Source organism: Oryctolagus cuniculus, chromosome 9, assembly GCF_051225735.1.
Source record: "Oryctolagus cuniculus isolate XC-2025 breed Fujian yellow rabbit chromosome 9, ASM5122573v1, whole genome shotgun sequence".
NCBI classification, from domain to species: Eukaryota; Metazoa; Chordata; class Mammalia; order Lagomorpha; family Leporidae; genus Oryctolagus; species Oryctolagus cuniculus.
The window spans coordinates 86,486,742-86,497,936 of record NC_142875.1 but is presented as its reverse complement, the minus strand read 5'-3'; the positions used below and the strand labels follow the sequence as shown (position 1 = coordinate 86,497,936).

General features: G+C 47.6%; 1 long non-coding RNA gene across 1 annotated transcript in view; it reads right to left on the bottom strand.

The window, feature by feature from the left end:
• Positions 1 to 11,195, bottom strand: part of LOC149124653 (uncharacterized) — a 65,793-nt gene that overhangs the window by 37,841 nt on the left and 16,757 nt on the right. The window lies entirely within an intron of this gene.

The window sequence follows — 11,195 nt, the reverse complement described above, 5'->3', positions numbered from 1 at the left end:
CCTGGGAAAGCAGTGGAAGATGGTCCAAGTGCTTGGGCCCCTGCACCCATGTGGGAGACCCGGAAGAAGTTCATAGCACCTGACTTCAGATCAGCCAAGATCTCTAGCCATTGTGGCTATTTGGGGAATGAGCCAGTGGAAGGAAGACCTCTCTCTCTCTCTCTCTCTCTCTCTCTCTCTCTCTCTCTTTCTCAGTCTGTAACTCTGCCTCTCAAATGAATATATAAAATCTTTAAAAAGATTCAAAACACCATTCTTGGGGCCAGCACAGTGGCGTAGCAGGTAAAGCCACCACCTGTAGTGCTGATATCCCATATGGGTGCCAGTTCAAGTCCCAGCTGCTCCACTTCTGATTCGGCTCTCTGCTATTGCCTGGGAAAGCAGTGGAAGATGGCCCAAATCCTTGGGCCACTGCACCTGTATAGAAGACCTGGAAGAAGCTCCTGACTCCTGGCTTTGGATCAGCACAGCTCTTGCCACTGCAGCCATCTGGGGAGTGAACCAGCGGATGGAAGACCTCTCTCTCTCTCTGCCTCTCCTCTCTCTGTGTAACTCTGACTTTCAAGTAAATTAATAAACCTTAAAAAAAAAAAAAAAACCATTCTTAATCCCAGGCAGGATTATGGGGTGGGGGGTTGGGGCTCCAAACATTGGAGGGCAACAGGTGTGGAGCAGGGAGCAATGGGGCCCCGGGTGGGTGTGGGAGGGTTTACTGGGAACCTCAAAGGCATCTGGGTGAGACTCCAGGGAGCTTGGCGCCAGGGGCAGCTCAATTGTGTTTATTTTATTTCTGCAACCGTGCCCCTCCCCTCAGGCACAGGGACACAATACCTCCTTTCTCTAACCCCCTCTCCTCTTTGCTCTTGGGGCCCGGGGCTGCACTGGGTGTCTGCCACAGCCCCAGTTTCCCATGCCACCACTGGAGCCCACCGGCCCACCTCCAGGCTCTGACACTGCTGCTCGTCGCCCTCTGCTGCGGCTATTTCTCTTATAAGCTTTTAAAAAACCCACTCGGCTGACCTGTCCCTTTTAATTGATGTATTTTAAAGATTTATATATTTTTTTAAAAGATTTACTTTATTTATTTGAAAGACAGAGTTACAGAGAGAGGTAGAGACAGAGAGAGAGGTCCTCCATCTGCTGGTTCAATCCCCAGATGGCCGCAACGGCCAGAACTGTGCCAATCCGAAGCCAGGAGCCAAGAGCTTCTTCAGGGTCTCCTACATGGGTGCAGGGGCCCAAGGACTTGTGCTATCTTCTACTGCTTTCCCAGGCCATAGCAGAGAACTGGATGGGAAGTGGAGCAGCTGGGTCTCGAACTGGCACCCATATGGGATGCCAGCGCTTCAGGCCAGGCATTAACCTGTTATGCCACAGCACCGGCCCCCCTTCCTCACTTTTAATTATTATTGCCTTGAGTACTACATGGTGTTATATTTTTGTTTCAATCACCAAATGCGACTTACAAAATTCACCAGAATAGTACCCATAATTCCAGGGCCAGCACTGTGGCACAGAGGGTTAAAGCCCTGGCCTGACATGCCAGCATCCCATATGGGCACTGGTTCTAGTCCCGGCTGCTCCTCTTCTAATCCAGCTCTTTCCTTTGGCCTGAGAAAGCAGTAGAAGATGGCCCAAGTCCTTGGGCCCTGCACTCACATGGGAAACCTGGAAGAACCTCCTGGCTCCTGGCTCCGGATCAGCGCAGCTCTGGCTGTTGTGGCCATTTGGGGAGTGAACCAGCGGATGGAAGACCTCTTTCTCTATTTCTACATCTCTCTGTAACTCTGTCTTTAAAATAAATAAAATAAAATATTTAAAAATAATAATAATTCTGTTCCTCCAGTATCCTGCCTTCCTGACACTCCAATAATCCTAATTTTATCGTTTTCTCTCTCTCTCTCTCTCTCTCTCTCTCTCCCTCTCCCTCTCCCTCTCTGTGTGTGTGTGTGTGTGTGTGTGTGTGTGTTTTAGTCATCTTTTTAGAGTAGGTCTGCTTTCTTAAGGTTTCCTTCATCTGAGAATGCATTTATTTCCTTTAAATTCTTTAAAAATAGTCCCATCAGATATGGAATTCATAGTTAAGGATTCTTGCTTTCAACTCTTGAAAAATATTGTGTTACTTCCTTCTGGCCACCATTGTTTGCAATGAAATATATATTGCCATTGAAGTCGTTCTTTTCTATATGCATGGTGTCAAGATATTTCTTTGTGACACAGCATATTAAGCCACCGTCTGTGACACTAGCATCCCATAGGTGTACCAGTTCAAGTTCTTGCTGCTCAACTTCTGATCCAGCTTCCAGCTGATGCACCTGGGAAAAGCAGCAGAAGGTGGTCCAAGTCTTTTGGCCCTTGTACTCACATTGGAGACCTGGATAGAGTTCCAGGATCCTTGCTTTAGCCTGGCCTAAGCCTAGCTGTTGTGGCCATTTGGGGAATGAACCAGGAAATGGAAGATCTCATTCTCTCTATGTCTGTCTTCTCTCTGCAACTCTGCCTTTCAAATAAATAAATCTTTTTTTTAAAGAAATATGATATTTCTTTGCCTTTAGTTTTCAGAAGTTTGATTATGATGTGCCCTGGCATAGACTCATTTAGATTTATCCTATTAAGGGTTCCAACAGTCTCTTGTATCTCTAGGTTTATGACTTTCACCAAATTTGTGAAGTTTTCAGCCATTATTTCTTCCAATGCTTTTTTTTTAAAGATTTATTATTTATTTGAGAGGTAGAATTGCAGAGCGAGAGAAGGAGAAACAGAGAGAGATCGTCCATCTGATGGTTCCCTCCCCAAATGACCACAACAGCTCAGATTGAGCCAGGCTGAAGCCAGGAGCCAGGAGCTTCTTCCGGATCTCCCACATGGGTACAAGGATTCAAGCACTTGGGCCATCTTCCACTGCTTTCCTAAGCATATTAGCAGGGAGCTGGATGGGAAGTGGAGTAGCCAGGACTCAAACTGATGCCTATATGGGATGCCGGCATTGCAGGCCACTGCTTTAACCCTCTAAGGCACAGCACTGGTCCCTCAAACACTCTTTCAACCTCACTCTCTTTCTCTTTTCTTCTTTGGGTTCTGATAATACCAATGTTGGCTCTTTTATTAATGTCTTGAAATTCTGTCCATTTTTTTCAGTCAAATCTCTCTGCTGTTCAGATGGTGTAGATCCTATTGATCTGTCAAGTTTACTGTTTATATTCACTGCCATTTCTACTCTACTATGGAACTAACTCAGTAAGATTTTTAGCTCAATCATTTTTTTCCAGTTTTATAATATCCACTTGGCTCCTTCTTTTAGCAATTCTTTGCTGAGATTTTTGCATTTTTCCTTTGTTTCAAAATAATCTATAATTCCTTGTTGAATATTTTTACAACTACTTTAAAATCCTTATTGAATAATTCCAACCAGATAATTCATCTTGGTGTTGGTGCCATTTGATTGTGTTTTCTCATTAAAGTTGTGATTTTGCTGGTTCTTGGTATAACAAGTGATGAAAATATATCCTTGAGGGAAAGCCATTTGGCCTATCAGTTAAGACACCAGTTAGGACACCTGCAATCTCACATCAAAATGCCTGGGTTCAATTCCTGGCTCCTGATTTAAGCTTTTCAAGTTTCTTCCCAGGGAGGCAGTGATGATGGCTCAAATAACTGGGCTCCAGCCACCACCGGGGAGACCTGGGCCATTGTGGTCACAAGGACTGAACCAGTAGATGGGACTTCAATCTCCCTCTCTCAAATAATTAATTTTTTAAATACATATCCTTGCCATTTGGTTATTATGCTAGAAATCTCTAGTTAAGGCTCCTATTTCAGCAGAACAGTCATCCTGTTTAGATTTGACACATAGAGTCTGCACTGCTCTGGTGGGTTCCAGTCCTAATGACAAAATTTTTTTTCTTTTTTCTTTTTTTTTTCAAGTTTTACTGTTTACTCTCATAATACAATTCCTTGAGGACAGAGGTTACACATGGGGAGTTAGTGCACAGTGACTTCTGTTGTTAATTTAACAATTAACACTCTTATATATGACATCATTGACCACCCAAGGCATCTTGAGATGAGCTGCCTAGGCTATGGAAGCCTTTTGAATCCACAAACTCCGACTATATTTAGACAAGGCCATCAGCAAAGTAGAATTTCTCTCCTCCCTTCAGAGAAATGTATCTCCTTCTTTGATGACCACTTCTTTCCACTGGGGTCTCACCCACCAAGGTCCTTCATGTAGAAGAGCCCTTCTGAACTGTTTTGGTCTTTTGGGTTCTTCGGTGCAACCGGAGCTTCTATTTGTCCCTGCAGGTGCTGCCTTATGAGCTTTCCTAGGTCAGGTCACCTGGCATTGCCCCCCAGGTTGGGACTGAAAGGCTCAGGTCCAGGGCAGGGTCCCCTGTCCAGAGCTGCCTTTCCCCCTGGTGTCTTTGGGAGGGTGGGACGGGGTGGGGGGTGCCTCTGGCCTGGTAGGCAAAGAGAGCCTGGCCTCTGACAGAGTTCCTGATTTATCTCGCTTGCTGCTGCTGCTGAGCTCCCCCTGGGTTGATGGCGGGTCCCCCATTTGATGCAGGAGGGGAACCAGACTGCCTGAGCTGCCTTCTGCTGAGAGATGGTGGCCAGGGAACCCCGGACCTGGCTCGTCTTCTTCTGCTGGTTGGATGGCCTCAAAATGCATTCCCTGCCACCGTGTTGTTCTCCCTTTCCTGAGATCCCCAACCAAGCCACCTTCTTCCCAGCTTTCGGGGTCATCCTTGGGGAGCTCTGATATTTCTAGAGCCTGTGAGTTGCACGCAGCAGGAGAAGCAGGGAGAAACGACTCCACACCATCCCGTCTGGACTGCGGCTCTGATCTCCTCCAAGTGCCTCATATTAGCTGGGCCCTGGTGTACACGAGAGAGGGAAAGAGCACACTAGTGCAGCACAGAAAGGCAGATGCCCAGAGCACAGAGCAGTATGGAGAAAGCTGAAAAGTGGCCTTGGAGGGAGAAACAGAGAACACCCAGAACCTTGGCAATGTTTTTGTGAAGAAAAACTCAAAACAGTTAATGCATAGAAAAACTAAGAGCATTTCCATACCCATGTACCATCGCTAAAAGAACAGTAATCTCAGAGGAAAGAATAGGAAAGCGAGAAAGTGAGGCTGGCGGGCTGAGTGTTTGGCATTGCAGTTAAGACACCTGCATCCCTTTTCGGAGCGGCTGGGTTCAAGTTCCAGGTTCACTCCTGGTTCTAACTCCCTGCCAAAGTGCATCTGGGAGGCAGCACATGATAACTCAAGTAGCTGAGTCCCTGCAGCCCCACATGGGAAACCTGTATTGAGTTCCTGGCTCCAGATGCCAGTATAGTCCCAGTCAATGTGGGCTATTGGAGAGGGAACCAGTAGATAGAATCTCTCTCTCTCTCGCTCTCTCACTCTCTCTCTCTCTCTCCCTCCCTCCTTTCATTCCTCCTTCTCTCCATCTCCTTCCTTATCTCTCTTTATGTCTTTCAAGTAGATGAAAATACATAAACACACATTTTAAGAGGTGATAAATATGGAACACAATAGGACTGGTGCTGTGGTGCAGTAGCTTAATCCTCTGCCTGCCACACCAGGACTCCATATGGGTGCCAGTTCGTGTCCCGGCTGCTCCTCTTCTGATCCAGCTCTCTGTTATGGCTTGGGAAGGCAGTGGAAGATGGCCCAAGTGCTTTGGCCCCTGCACCCATGTGGGACACCCAGAGGAGGCTCCTGGCTTCTGTCTGGCGCAGCTCTAGCCATTGCATCCATTTGGGGAGTGAATCAGTAGATGGAAGGTCTTTCTCTCTGTCTGTAACTCAGCCTCTCAAATAAATAAATAAATCTTAAAAAAAAAAAAAGAAACATAAAAGAAGTTGCCTGCACCGTGTAAGGCACACAGAACATGCAGAGGCAGGAGCGCATCCTCTGATTCAGCAAGATGCAAACGTTTCCTTCCCCAAAGCGAAGGTGCATCGTGCACAGCATGCCTGGCCCTTTCGAAAGAGCAAGGCAGCTTTGCTTTCTCACAAAAATTGATAATTAACCAGATCTGAGAAGGGAACATTGATAGGGGCTGGGGGGAGCGTAAAAATCAATCCCTGGAAGTACTGTTTCCTGCTTCTCTTTGCTCCCGCCCCACCTGCCTTCCCACCTCCTTTCAACCCTGGACCTTCAAACTCCTCCAGGCCTCAGAGCCTTGCATTTGTTCTGCCTCGGAAAAGAAAAACGCGCAGGGAAAGCAGCAATCAGTAATAAACCTCTATTTTTATGGGAATTTTCCGAAAGAACGAAAACTGTGATTGTGTCAAATTCGCCTTTAAATGGACAGTAGTTAGCACAGTAGTGACCGCACACTGAAGTGAGGAGTATGAGAAAGGGAGTGGGAAGGGGGTTGGCGGGGACGAAGGAGACTCAATACAGGTTTACATAGCGCTCGCTGCATGCTAAGCTCAAGGAAATACCACGGGTTGTCAAAGTTCATGGAAACTATGTATTAGGGGAAAAAATTTCTCAGATTTCAAAATGTTTGTATCTAAATGCACTTACCTTTTAATTTCATGTTCCACAAACTTTTTTTTTCCCTCCAACTTTGATTCATTTCTTTGAGAGGCAGACACAGAGAGATCTCAGTCCTTGGTTCTCTCTGCAAGTGTCCACAGCAGTACACAGAGGAAGGTGGGGGCTGGGAAACTGGCAGCCAGGAACTCAATCCAGGTGTCCCACATGGGTGGCAGAGACCTGGAGCCATCACGCTGCCTCCCTGGGTCCACACTGCCAGAGCCAGGTCTTGAACCCAGGCACTCACAAGTGGGACTTGGCCACCCTAACCAGGATCTTGACGGCTAGGCCAAATGCCTCCCCCTCCACAAACTTTTTGAAGTACCCTCATAGAATTGCATAGGTGTGGCTTTTAAATTTATGAGTACTGAGGCAGCGTTGTGGTGCAACAGGGAGCACTGACATCCCCTATCAGAGTATTTATTTGAGTTCCTGCTGCTTTGCTTTTGACCCAGCCTCCTGACAATATACCTGGGAAAGCAGTAGAATATGGCTCAAGTATTTGGACCGCTGCTACCCATAGAGGAGACCCAGATGGAGTTCCTGATTTCAGTCTGACCCAGCCCCAGCCTTTGTGGTCATTTGCAGAGCAAACCAGTAGATGGAAGATCTCTCTCTCTCTCCTCTCTCTCTTTCCTCTCTCTCTCTCCCTCTCCCTTTGTCATTCTGCATTTCAAATAAATAATATAGATTTTAAAATGAGTACTTGGGCCCCTGCTCCCCACGTGGGAGCCTGGATGGAGTTCTAAGCTCCTGGCTTCAGCCTGGCCATCACCAGCTGTTCTGGCCATCTGGGGAGTGAATCAGTGGATAGAAGACCTCTCTCTCTCTCTCTCTCTCTCCCCTTTCTCTGCAACTCTGCCTTTCAAATAAATAAATCTTCAAAAAAAATTATGAGTATCTTACAGTGCTGAGAGGACTCAGCACCATTTGCAAGAACCAAAGAGATTTTGAGGGGAAGAGGTAGAGCGAGGTTGCATGACTGGCACCAAATACAGCTAGGGTAAGAGCTGGTGTCCCATGGCACAGTGGGAGGTCATAGTTCATAGTAATTCATTACTTACTAGAAGAGAGCCACACAAAGGCTCCAAATGTAAAGACAGAATAAAGAAAACTGCAACTGTGGGGAGCAACTCGGACTAGACTGTTAATGGAATTAAGACTTATTCTATGCATCTGCTCTCCCACAATATGGCGCTGGGAGAGGAGGAAACAGCTTCTACACAGCTGCCTCCAGTTCAACCAATAAACAGCAGGACCTGCTCCTGATTGGAGGAGAGCAGCGTACTCGGCGTGTGGGTAGCAGAGTTGGGATTGGTGGAAGAGGACTATAAAGGAGGAGAGAGACAACATGCACCAGGAACATCTATCTGAAGGAACACCTGTGCAGACCCCGAGAGAGCCGGCCGGCGGTGTGCTGCTCCCCCGCGGAAGTGGGGAAAGTGGCAGGGGGAACCGCCCTACCACGGAGGTGGAAGGGTCGGTAGCCAACCCGGGAAGAACCAGCAGCAAACCCGGGAAGGGCCGAGCAGACAAAAGAACAGCGCAGGGTCCTGTGTCGTTCCTCCACGAAGAGGGGGAGCGACAGCAACCACAGATGACCTGATTTGATCAGTTTACGCTGTGTATGTGTGTTGAAGTCTCATATTGTACCCCTACAAATGTGCAAAATTCAGTGTTAACCAAAAATGAAACAAAAAATCCTGGGCAAGACAATGGCTCAGAGTCACTGACGTTAGGCTGAGGACAGGGCTGCAGCCCAAGCATGAGATTCTCAATGTGCTCGGCTAAGGGGCTGACTTCACTCTCTAAGCAATGCAGTTCTTTTCTCTAATTAAGAAGTCTAGGAAATTTATGTTGTAAAACAAAGTAACTGGTGATAAGGTATTCAGGCTAAGGGTGAAGAAGCAGAAGTAGGCAGAGAGAGTGCTGTGAACGCTGTGAGAACTTGTCTCCCCTGGCTGAGACCCAAGCTGTGCTAAGGTGGAAGCCAAGGACATGGGGAAGAGGCGTTGGCTGTGTCAAAGGCTATTTAAGAGGAGGAATGCACAGAGTCGGAACCCCGTGGAGGTGGGTGTAAGGCAGGAGTGGAGGACTTCAGGTGAATTGTGGCACCTGCTCGGAGACTGGGCAGGTGCAGGCTCTATTCAGAATTCTTACATGCAGGCTAGCCATGTGCGCAGTGGGCTAAACTGCTGCTTTCAGCACTGGAATCCCATATCGAAGCCTTGGTTCTAGTCTTGGCTGCTCCACTTCCTATCCAACTTCCTGCTAATGCACCTGTGAGGGAAGTGGAAGTACATGGAGAGACCAGGAGACAGTTCTGGCTCCTGGTGTTAGCCTGGCTCAGCCCAGGATGCCGCCTCCTCGGAGGAGTGGACCAATGGACCCAAGGTGGATTTCTCTCCCTCTCTTTCTTTATCTCTCTCTGTCTTTCCCTCATCACTTTGCCCTTTAAGTAAGTAAATAACTAAATGAATAAATCAATCTTTTTTAAAAAAATCTTTTTTAATATTTATTTATTTATTTGAAAGGCAGAGTTACAGAGAGGCAGGGAGACACAGAAAGAGAGATTTCCATCCCCAAATGACCACAATGGCAAGGGCTGAGCCAGGCCAAAGCCAGGAGCCAGGAGCTTCATCCAGATCTCTCATGTGAGTTTCAGGGGCCCAAACACTTGGGTCAGCCTTCACTACTTTCCCAGGAGCATTATCAGGGAGCTGGATCGAAAGTGGAGCAGCTGGGACTCGAACTGGTTCTCATACAGGATGCCAGTGTCTCAGGTAGCAGCTCAACTCCCTGTGTCACAATGCTGGCCCCTTAAAAAAGAACCCTTACATGACTTTCCGGATTTGTAATGGACATTCTGGAACCCACTGTCCTATGGTCACACTTCTCCAGGCTAAAGCATGTGGACTGATTTTCTACGAACTCAAACCTATAAACTTCTTTGTAAAGATTTATTTATTTTATTTGAAAGGCAGAGTTACAGAGAGGGAGAGGGGAGAGAGCGAGAGAGGGAGAGAGGGAGAGAAGGAGAGAGAGAGAGAGAGATCTTGCTTCCACTGGTTCACTCCTCAAATGGTTGCAATGGCCAGAGCTGGGCCAGACAGAAGCCAGGAGCCCGGAGCTTCCTCCAGGGACCCAAGCACTTGGGCTATCATCCACTGCTCTCCCAGGCCCTTAGCAGGAAGCTATATAGGAAGTGGAGCAGCCAGGACTTGAACCGGACCCATATGGGATGCCGGTGCCTCAGGCAGTGGCTTAACCTACTATGCCATAAGGCATCCTAAGCAGTATCTAAACTGCACCAAACACCTGACCTTAGGCCACACCCCTTTTAAAATTTTTCATTTATTTATTTACTTAAATTCAATTTGAAAGATCAAGAGATTGAGAGAGACCATCTTTTGTTTCATTCCCCAAATGCCTGCAACAGCCAGGGTTGGACTAGGCCAAAGCCAAGAGCCAGAACCCAATCTAGATATCCCATGTGGGTTGCAGGGCCCAACACTTGGGCCGTCGTCTGCTGCCTCCCAAGGTGTGCATCAGCAGGAATCTGGATTGCAAGCTGTGGGCTGCAAACCACGCACTCCAATACAGGATTCAGGCACCCTGAGCTATGTCTTCACTGCTGTGCCAAATGCTGTCCCCACACCCCACCTCTTAAAGGTCTCACTGCCTTCCAGCACTGCCACACTGGGGACCAAGTTTCCAGAACACAGACCCTTGGTGGACAACCCACATCCAAACCTTGCCAGTGGGCAGTGTAAATTCAAGAGGCCCACCCATGTTTGAAGATGAGAGAACAGGGCTGGGCATGTGGACAGCTAGCGAGCTACGGATTGGTGAGCTTATCGAAAGGCTGAATGGGAAAAGAGAAATAGGAGTCAATAGAATTAGCAAAGAAAAGTTTATGGGAGGGGCCAGCACTGTAGCACAGTCATCTGCAGCTCCAGCATCCCATTTGGGCACAGGTTAATTTCCTGGCTGCTCCACTTCCAGTCCAGCTCACTGCTAATGCACTTGGGAAAGCAGTAAAAGATGGCCCAAGTGCACCCATCTGGGAGACCTGGAAGAAGCTCCTGGCTCCTGGCTTCAGATAGGCCCAGCTCCAGTCATTTTGTGCATTTGGGGAGTGAACCAATGGTAGGAAGATCTCTCTGTGGGTCTCTCCCTCGTTCTGCAAATCTGCCTCTCCAATAGGTAAATAAGTCTGTAAAAAATAAATAAAGCGGGGACAGCATCTTTCCTACTGCTTCCTCTGTCCCTAGCAGTCAGGGACAGGGTGGGTGCTCAGTAAATATGTGTGCACTCTGACTAAATGAATGAAGAACCGGCCATGGTCTTTTCAAGGCACTTTTTTTCAAGTTCATTATCTCTATCTCCATTTTACAGAGGAAGAAAACGAAACACAGAAAGGTTAAGGAATTTGCCCAAGGCCACACAGCAAGTAAGTGCTCCTGCTGGGACTCAAATCAGGACAGTCCAGCTCCAGTCTTTGCACTTTCAGCCCCTTGTCGAGCTGCCATTTTGGCGGGTGATCAATTAGAACCAGGGTCAGCTGAAAGTCCAAAGGCAAACTGCTAGTCAGTGACGCGTCACAGCCACACCCTCTGTGCTTTCAAGAAATAACCCAGAA